Genomic DNA, 9,929 nt, shown 5'->3' with positions numbered 1-9,929 from the left:
CAGCCACAGCTTCTCTGGGCAACCTGGGCCAGGCTCTCACCACCCTCACAAGAAAGGATTTCTTTCTAATATCTAAGTCTCCCCTCTTTCAGTTTAAAACCCTTCCCCCTTCTCTTATGGCTCCCCTCCCTGATCCAGAGTCCCTCCCCATCTCTCCTGGAGCCCCTTTAGGGACTGGAAGGAGCTCTAAGGTCTCCCCGGAGCCTTCTCTTCTCCAGGCTGAACTCCCCCAACTCCCTCAGCCTGTCCTCACAGCAGAGGGGCTCCAGCCCTCCCAGCATCTCACAGAATCACAGAATCTTCTAGGTTGGAAGGGACCTCAAAGATCATTTTGTCCAACCATCAACCTAACTGACAAAAATAGACACCTGCACAACAAACAAGGAGCATCATCACTAAACCATACCTCCCAGCACTACATCAACCTGTCTTTTGAACACCTCCAGGGATGGTGCCTCAACCACCTCCCTGGGCAGCCCGTTCCAATGTCTGATAACCCTTTCAGTGAAAAAAATTTTCCTAATATCCAGCCTGAACCTACCCTGGTGCAACTTGAGGCCATTTCCTCTTGTCCTGTCGCCTGTGACTTGAGAAAAGAGACCAACCCCCATCTCTCTACACCCTCCTTTCAGGGAGTTGTAGAGAGCAATAAGGTCTCCCCTCAGCCTCCTCTTCTCCAGGCTGAATAACCCCAGCTCCCTCAGCCTCTCCTGATAAGACTTGTGCTCCAGACCCCTCACCATCTTTGTCGCCCTTCTCTGGACCCGCTCCAGCACCTCAATGTCTTTTTTATGGTAGGGGGCCCAAAACTGGACACAGTACTCAAGGTGAGGCCTCCATGGCCTCTTCTAGACCTGCTCCAACAGGTCCATGTCTTTCCCGTGCTCAGAACTCCAGAGCTGGACACAGCACTCCAGGTGGGGTCTTGTTCTTCCATCAGTCCCCTCACAGTGACACCCTTCCAGCCACATCAGACCCCAGAGGAGAGCAGTGTGGGGAGCAGCTCAGTGCAGAACTAGCAATGACAGCTCTGATGGCTTCTTGGAGGAGCTTTGAGAGGGTCCACCATGAGGTGACGAACCACCTGGCTGGACCTGTCATTTTGGTTGCCACCTCAGCCACCTGAGGGTCTTTCTCTCTTTTCTCCCATAGCTCTTCACGTGATCAGCTATAGGTATGTGGGAAAACTAAGGTTACAAATTAAAATGCTATCAAAGAACCTACCCCAAAAGAAACATCTAAACGAGGGCACCGCTCTATGAACTTCTCTTGTTTCTTTTCTGTTGAGAAACTGTAATGAAATCCCCGTGCCCCAGTTCCACCTGCTAAAAGGGACACACGGCAGGCTGGCTGGAGCTGACATTTCCCAAGCTGTTGTCCCCCGGTGGTGCAGGTGGCACCTGCGGCACAGGATGAAGAGCTGGTGTCAACAAGCTGGAGCTTCTGCCGTGACCCACGTGGGCTTGCTCTTCTCTTTTTTTTTCGCCCTAGAGAACACACTGTAGACAATTTGGGCCAGTTTTCTTTCTGTGTGCTGACAAAACTCTCCCACTTGTAGTTTATGGTGAACGTTGGTCTTCAGATTCATTAACAGGAGAGAAGAGGTCACAAATCGAACCCGTCTTGACTGCAGGTGACAAGAAGCTGCCATGGGGTGACATGGTCTAGCGGCGCAGAGACTGAGGGGGAAAAGGACACCTTGAAAGGGTTTTGCTGCTGTCTCTCTCCTTCACTCGGCAGATCCATCCCCCGCTTTATAAGCTGCAACCTGCAGAGAAGGTAGAATATTTTTTTAAGCTTTTGGTAAAATATTTTTTTAAGCTTTTCTTTACACTAAAATGGGCATTTTTTTGCAATTTTTTGCATAGCATTTAATATGCCACACTCTTTCCCCGCTAAACAACAATCAACTTGCATTTGTGTACCTTCTAGATGGTTCTAGTTGCCACGGCCCCATCAAAGGGTAAGTGTTTTTAAGAAAATATTGCCATTTATGCTTGTTACCCCTGCACCACCCCTGATTTTATATCTGCCGCCAGGAAGGAGCGATGTTTTGGCTGCCATTAATTCCACTTCTCCTCCTTGCCCACATTCAGACCCCTGGAGTCCCCCCAGACCTCCGTGATGGATCACATGGGCCAAAAGACGCTTTGTCACCAATAAGAAAACCAATCTAACCAATTTTTTCCCCATTTTCTAAATCCTCTGGTGTTTTACGTTTTAACTGCAGTCTATGAGACACGCTATATTCAGTCAGACACTGCCCACATTTTGACAACAGCCTTCTGCCCCAAACCCCTCCTCAGTTGGGAGCAAAGGGCACATTTCTGTTTGTTATTTTGGGGTAGAGGATGGTTGAGAGGCCAGGGATCTAATCACTTTGTTTAATCAATCATTTCTCTCACAATTACAACTGAACTGTTGTAACAAATCGATGATCTGAATGGTTCCTACCTAGACAATTTTATGATTCTATGACTCTCATGATTCTATGAATAATAAAGCAAATGTAAACTCTGCCAGTTCTTGAGAAAAAGCATACATCAGTCGTGTTATTGGTATAGAATAATATTCATTTTTGGTAATTTGGAGTAAGTGGAGGCACTGAAAAATCTGCAAAGCAGCAGCAGCCCTAAGACAGACACAATGCAGGTGACGTGGTGCTACAGAGGTTATTTTTAAGATATGAATTCACTCTCTGGTGCTATTCGCAGTGACTTTTCAGTTGCACTAGACATTAACCATTTGTATTAGGTTTGGATAAGGAGATTCCAAAGAGGAATAAAATAAATCCACACTAGGAGAGGGAAAAAAAATGAGGCTTCCTCCTGCCTGGTGTGGAGTTTTAATGGCGTATACCAGAACTCTTTTCAGGGTTTCAGAGGAACTCAGAAATTCATCAATGGTAACTACAGGCATGTAATTACCCCAATTCTGCACATGGAGGGGAATTCGTTTCACTGACATCTGTGACAACAGGCATGGGCTCTCCTTACAGTCAGTGAAGACATTTTTAGGGCAAGACCTATTTATACTAAGATTTTCCCTCATTTGACATATTTGGCTGGATGGCTTCCACCTTTATTTCCCTGAGCTGGAGGAAAGGAAAATGAACATCCCCGTATGGGAGAGTCTCGTGAATGTCTTAAACCATCAACAACTGAAACTTCCTGCAGGTGCGCTGCCTGCCCTCATTTCACAACCTCGATGACAAAGGCACGATTGTGTGTGTCTGTTCTTCTCAAGAGGAAGAAAAAAGAATGTGTTTTTCACAGGAGCTGTGCTGAGCAGCAGAATCCCAGCCACGCAGGATGCATGTCAGCGTGTAGCTCAGGTAAAAGCACATAAAAAACCCCTTTGTTTATTGTGGGCAAAAAAGGGCTCAGTTCTTTTCCGTTAAAGTCACCTGGATTCTCCCATTTACTCTAATGGAAGAGGATCAAGCTTCAGGGCTCAGGTAAGACAATAAATACTTGCATGAGACTAACTCTAATGAGTTACTCTGAACATAGCAGATACTCTCAAAAAGGAATGGTGTGGTTCTGCTCAAAACAAAGCCACAACATGCTCTGATGGAAGCGATGACGTCATATAAAAGGGAATTCCTTAACACCTCCCACCCCCGGCCTATCAATTTCTCAAAACACAGCCCCAGGATTAGAATATGGAAACTGAATGGGAAGAACTGTAAAAATAGATAAACAGTTATTACAGAACAAAGCAGGAAGAAAACTTAGTTTGCATACTTTGCTCCATTTTTTACTCTGCTTGTGGTGGGATAAACAGGACCCATCAGCTGGAAGAAGAAAGATGAGCTGGATATTGCAGCTGCCTTCTTCCCCGTGTTAATACAAATCAACCCATCGCTAATCTGGGCTCAGGAAGAGATTTTCTTTTAGAGCATATTGGCAGAAAACTTGGAACGTCTCCAGTTTTTGAACAGATGTTTGCATTTGGATGAGGAAGAACATGCACCTCCCGATCAGCGCGGGATGTTCGTTACTCAGTGCTAGAGAGCTCTTTGATACAGCGGAGGACGAGGCCAGCTGGGAGAAAAAACACGTGCCAGTGTTGTCAGGTTTAGTTTATCACCTTATTGAAATGATCTGATGTTAGCCCATGTCTTATTTTTAGGTGTCCTACACTTGTGTTAATGAAAGAGAAAAATAATAATGGTTGTTTCCATATGATTTGTGTTCCACCAGATAAATCAGGCCTAACATTTAAGAGAAATTAAAAAAAAAAACAACTTTACAGGGAAGTATCTTTTTTGGATGACCTGATGTTAGAGAAGTTTTCAAGAATAGCTTACCCAGACAAACACACGATGATCTCTGCAGCTCTGGCAAACACAGCCTCTTCCTGGTGTATCACCTATATGGAGGTCAGCTATGGCCTTTCTATATGACCTTTCTGTGGCCTACACCTTTCTTCAGCTGACTTTTTAAAAAGCCCATCCGGCTTTTACTCATTCTTTCTTTTCTTTGCCTTCCTTTTCTTGCTATTCTTCAGCTGACTTTTTAAAAAGCCCATCCAGCTTTTACTCATTTCTTTCTTTTCTTTGCCTTTCTTTTCTTGGTGTCTTGGAGAATTCTTCATCCTCTTCATCCCACAGAAAACAGATGCACATACCTGCCAAGAAATACATATTGTCAAAAATCAGTCCTGTTCCATTTGCTTAACAGAAACACCCTGGTGTCATCCGTTGAGCATTTTCATTAAATGTTAATTAGTTCTTTCACAATCACAGCCCCTTATGGACTTGTCCTCATCGATAATGCTGCTTTTCACTATTTTTTTCCCCAGACTGAAATTCTTCGTGTGTTATCAATGGAAAGCTGAAAAAAAAAATCTAACCAACTGGTGTATTATTAGGTGAAACAGGACAGGAACCTGTCCAGCTATGATTTGAGGATGTAAAATCAGGATTATGATAGACGAGAGGCAAAACTTCAAATGTGGGAAATAAGATTTGGATTAAATATCTGAAAATATTTTATCACAGTAAAATCTGTAATATAATGAAATAATATTTCACAAAAAGAAGGGGAATACTGTGATTGGGATTTTTAAAAACTATACTGGCAAATGATAAAGCAACAAAACTGTTGGGATCTACTCTCTATGAAAAATGGGAGTAGTTTAGAGACATATAAATAGATTTAAATAAATTGAACGTAGGACTTCTGTGTATTATTTACTCTTGGGAGACAACCACTCCGGCGGGTTTTATTCAATAGACCCTAGTAATACACCCCTGGTACCACTGTGAATGTCAACCTTAAGCTGACAACGCTCCACTTAGTGGAAAGGGTTGGTGGAAATGTCTGGTCGTTCTGCCTGTCCATCTCTACAAATCGCAGGGTTTTGCTCTACCAGGCCTCTTCTCATCACCAGATAATTCTGAGTCATCGAAAGAAGGGACACAGTTGGGTCAAGGAGGATGTCAACCTGCAAACTTGAGTTCAATACATCAAAATTCTCCAGTGCTTGCTCCTGCCCACTTTGAGGCATGATCAAACCAGAGAACTCAGCCTTCTACTCTTGCTTTCCTCCCTCCTGAGGCTTCAAACATGCAGCGAGCTGAGGCTTCTTTTTCCTAGGGAAATCTGCTCCGACGTTACTGCTGCGTTCTTAAGACTACATAAAATTTAAATCTTTATTTTAGTGTTGGAAAGCAGCAGAGAACATTGAAATTCAGGAAACGTTAGCTGATCTCTGCTGTACCTTAGATACTGCTCCCCCCATAGTGACAAACAGCAAGTTTTTAGCACAGAAATCACCTGAAACAAACGTTATGAATTATTCTAAAAAGACTTTCTTGGCTATTTCTTTATCAATGGTGCCTACATAGGTTCTTGTCAGGAAAAAAGTGATGCCAAAATGTTATTTTAAAATTAACATTACAATTTTTAAATTAAATTATTTTAAAATTAAATTAACATTTATTTAATTTTAAATAACACGTTAATTTTTAATGAAAATTTTTGCTTTATTTTTCTGCTCTGCAGGGGAAATCTCTATTTCTCAGCTTTATTTCTTCATGTGATGGCAGAATAATACAGCCATTCAAATAAGCAGAAACACAACCCCTCAAAACAGCCAGCATCTTTCTAAAGAATATTATTGTATCACTTTTATTAATTCAGGTCCTTTTGCACTGGTATGCGGGTAGTGCTTTTTTGCCTGTACAGTAAGTGCTATCTGTAAGTATTATATGAAAGAATTCAATTGAGGAGGCTTCAGTTACTCAGAAGTGACAGCTATGAACACCCTACAATAAAGCTTCAGCGGTTCACTGCCGATGGAAGTGGAGGTAACTAGGTTATTTTCACTTTCTAAACCTATTTCTGCAAAAATGAGACGAGCAGCACAGAATGATCTGAGGCTTAGTGATCTGAGCCGTCACAACACACAAAAAAAAGCAGCAGCTGGTTTTACTGGTGTTACAGATTTTAAGATGAAGGCGTCCTCTTCAGAACACGAACACGCTGAGTTGCAGACTTCCTGTTTTCCTGGCCAGAGTGACATCAGCGTAATAAAGGCTGTTTTGAAAGTACTGCCTACAACTTTGTTTTCATTCATTTCTATGCACTTGCCAACACTCTGCTGACTCGGGCAAAGCCGTCCGGCTGCAGCCACAATTACTCAACATCTCAGATGTATGAGAATCACATAGGACACCAGCTCAGCAGCTGCATGGGTTGAAACTTAAAAGTGTGTTTAAATATTAAACTGGGGTCTTAAGAAAATAATATTTACAGACTGCTATCAGAGATGCTGATCTGCAGGCTGGTCAGATGAAGACAGTGAGGTTCAACACATGAATTCTGTCATCAGACAAGCCATCTGGCACAGATCAGGTATTCACAGAATCACAGAAAAAAAAAAAAAAAAAAGTAGGCTGGAAGGGATCCTGAAATATCCAAGGATGGAGACTATACAACCTCTCTACACAACCTGTTCTGCTGCTGCTTAACCTCTTTTCTAGAGTATGCCATCCTGAAATGTTACTGACAGGATTAGTATGTTACCTGTAATTGGGAATAGTATATTACCTATAAGTGGGAATGTAAAACAGAAGGGTTTTTTTAAGGTTTGGGTTATATTTTTTTCCATTTTACTCACAGGATTAGTATGTTACCTATAAGTGGGAATAGTATGTTACCTATAAGTGGGAATAGTATATTACCTATAAGTGAAAATGTAAAACAGAAGGGTTTTTTTAAAGTTTTGATTATTTTTTTTCCATTTTACCCTTGAATTCAACCACCTCTGAAGCTGTTTTTTTTTCCAAGTTTGCCAGATACCATATTTTTCCTCTCTTTTTGTCAGGTTCCTGAAATACAAACGCAACATACTGCAAAGTGTCTCCTCAGGATGTTTCAAGACTCCACAATATTCTTTTTTTTCCCCTGACGCTTACCAATTATTATTCACTCAGGAGAGATCAGAAACATGTCTGACAAGAGAGGCGGGGATGAAATCTCAACTTTTTAGTAATTCTATCTGCTTTATATTATTCTCCCAGTAGGGAAACATGCACGGTATATTTTTTGTTTCCTACTTTATTTCTTGCAGCCAACATTTGCTACATGTTCTGCAACAGCCTTGGGGGAGACAGGATACTCTGTCGAAATTGGGAGATTTGTTGGTGGGCGAGTGGCTTTTAAAAGGCTAAACTTCTTTGATGCCTTATTTAAAATTCTCTGAAATGATTCCTAGGGATAAAATGTCACTCATTTTCCCTAAGTAATAGCTAATCACAAACCATTTTGCTCTTATTGTGGGCAAGAACAGTCTAAACTGCTGCTTCTCATAATGGGAGAATATGGATTAATTAGAAGCCTCATCCTATCAACTGGTACATGGAGAAAAGGCTGACTATGGAGCACATTCTTGCGTACCAGACAGAAACGTGCCTTCCTGGTACGTTGCCTGTTGCTATGCTATCGGTACAAACCTCACCTCACCACAAAAACTGCTCTTCAGCAATAAATCCTTGCAGATAGAGCTCACGACGGTCTTGAATTCAACCACCTCTGAAGCTGTTTTTTTTTCCAAGTTTGCCAGATACCATATTTTTCCTCTCTTTTTGTCAGGTTCCTGAAATACAAACGCAACATACTGCAAAGTGTCTCCTCAGGATGTTTCAAGACTCCACAATATTCTTTTTTTTCCCCTGACGCTTACCAATTATTATTCACTCAGGAGAGATCAGAAACATGTCTGACAAGAGAGGCGGGGATGAAATCTCAACTTTTTAGTAATTCTATCTGCTTTATATTATTCTCCCAGTAGGGAAACATGCACGGTATATTTTTTGTTTCCTACTTTATTTCTTGCAGCCAACATTTGCTACATGTTCTGCAACAGCCTTGGGGGAGACAGGATACTCTGTCGAAATTGGGAGATTTGTTGGTGGGCGAGTGGCTTTTAAAAGGCTAAACTTCTTTGATGCCTTATTTAAAATTCTCTGAAATGATTCCTAGGGATAAAATGTCACTCATTTTCCCTAAGTAATAGCTAATCACAAACCATTTTGCTCTTATTGTGGGCAAGAACAGTCTAAACTGCTGCTTCTCATAATGGGAGAATATGGATTAATTAGAAGCCTCATCCTATCAACTGGTACATGGAGAAAAGGCTGACTATGGAGCACATTCTTGCGTACCAGACAGAAACGTGCCTTCCTGGTACGTTGCCTGTTGCTATGCTATCGGTACAAACCTCACAAAATGTAAAACAGAAGGGTTTTTTTAAAGTTTTGATTATTTTTTTTCCATTTTACCCTTGAATTCAACCACCTCTGAAGCTGTTTTTTTTTCCAAGTTTGCCAGATACCATATTTTTCCTCTCTTTTTGTCAGGTTCCTGAAATACAAACGCAACATACTGCAAAGTGTCTCCTCAGGATGTTTCAAGACTCCACAATATTCTTTTTTTTCCCCTGACGCTTACCAATTATTATTCACTCAGGAGAGATCAGAAACATGTCTGACAAGAGAGGCGGGGATGAAATCTCAACTTTTAGTCATTCTATCTGCTTTATATCATTCTCCCAGTAGGGAAACGTGCATGGTATATTTTTTGTTTCCTACTTTATTTCTTGCAGCCAACATTTGCTACATGTTCTGCAACAGCCTTGGGGGAGACAGGATACTCTGTCGAAATTGGGAGATTTGTTGGTGGGCGAGTGACTTTTAAAAGGCTAAACTTCTTTGATGCCTTATTTAAAATTCTCTGAAATGATTCCTAGGGATAAAATGTCACTCATTTTCCCTAAGTAATAGCTAATCACAAACCATTTTGCTCTTATTGTCTGCAAGAACAGTCTAAACTGCTGCTTCTCATAATGGAAGAATATGGATTAATTAGAAGCCTCATCCTATCAACTGGTACATGGAGAAAGGCTGACTACAGAGCACATTCTTGTGTACCAGACAGAAACTTGCCTTCCTGGTACTTCGCCTGTCGCTATGCTATTGGTATAAACTTCATCTCACCACAAAAACTGCTCTTCAGCAATAAATCCTTGCAGATAGAGCTCACGACAGGGTTTGGGAGAGCAATACACAAGCCACCTGCAAAACAAAAATGAGTGTGTGTGTCTATCATGGCCATAAAACTTACTTGCGGTCCCCTCCTGTCAGACACGATGCCTTCAGAAAGCTGATTTTCGACAGATTTAGCTCCAACAGCGCCGACAGATTATTTATTATGCCAAAATAGTCCGAGAAAATGAGAGGACGGGGTGAGGTTTCAGCATCAAGCCTACAAACTTCTTTTCTCCTTGCTCAAACGCCTTTTTTATTATCTCCTGGAAAAAAAGAAAAGAAAAAAAAAAGAGTGTATTATCTCCTGAAGAGGTGTATTATCTCCGGAAAAGGTGTATTACCTCATGAAAAGGTGCATTATCTCCCGAAAAGG

The sequence above is a fragment of the Calidris pugnax genome, unplaced genomic scaffold, assembly GCF_001431845.1.
Source record: "Calidris pugnax isolate Ruff unplaced genomic scaffold, ASM143184v1 scaffold58, whole genome shotgun sequence".
NCBI classification, from domain to species: Eukaryota; Metazoa; Chordata; class Aves; order Charadriiformes; family Scolopacidae; genus Calidris; species Calidris pugnax.
Note: the sequence above shows the minus strand (reverse complement) of the source record.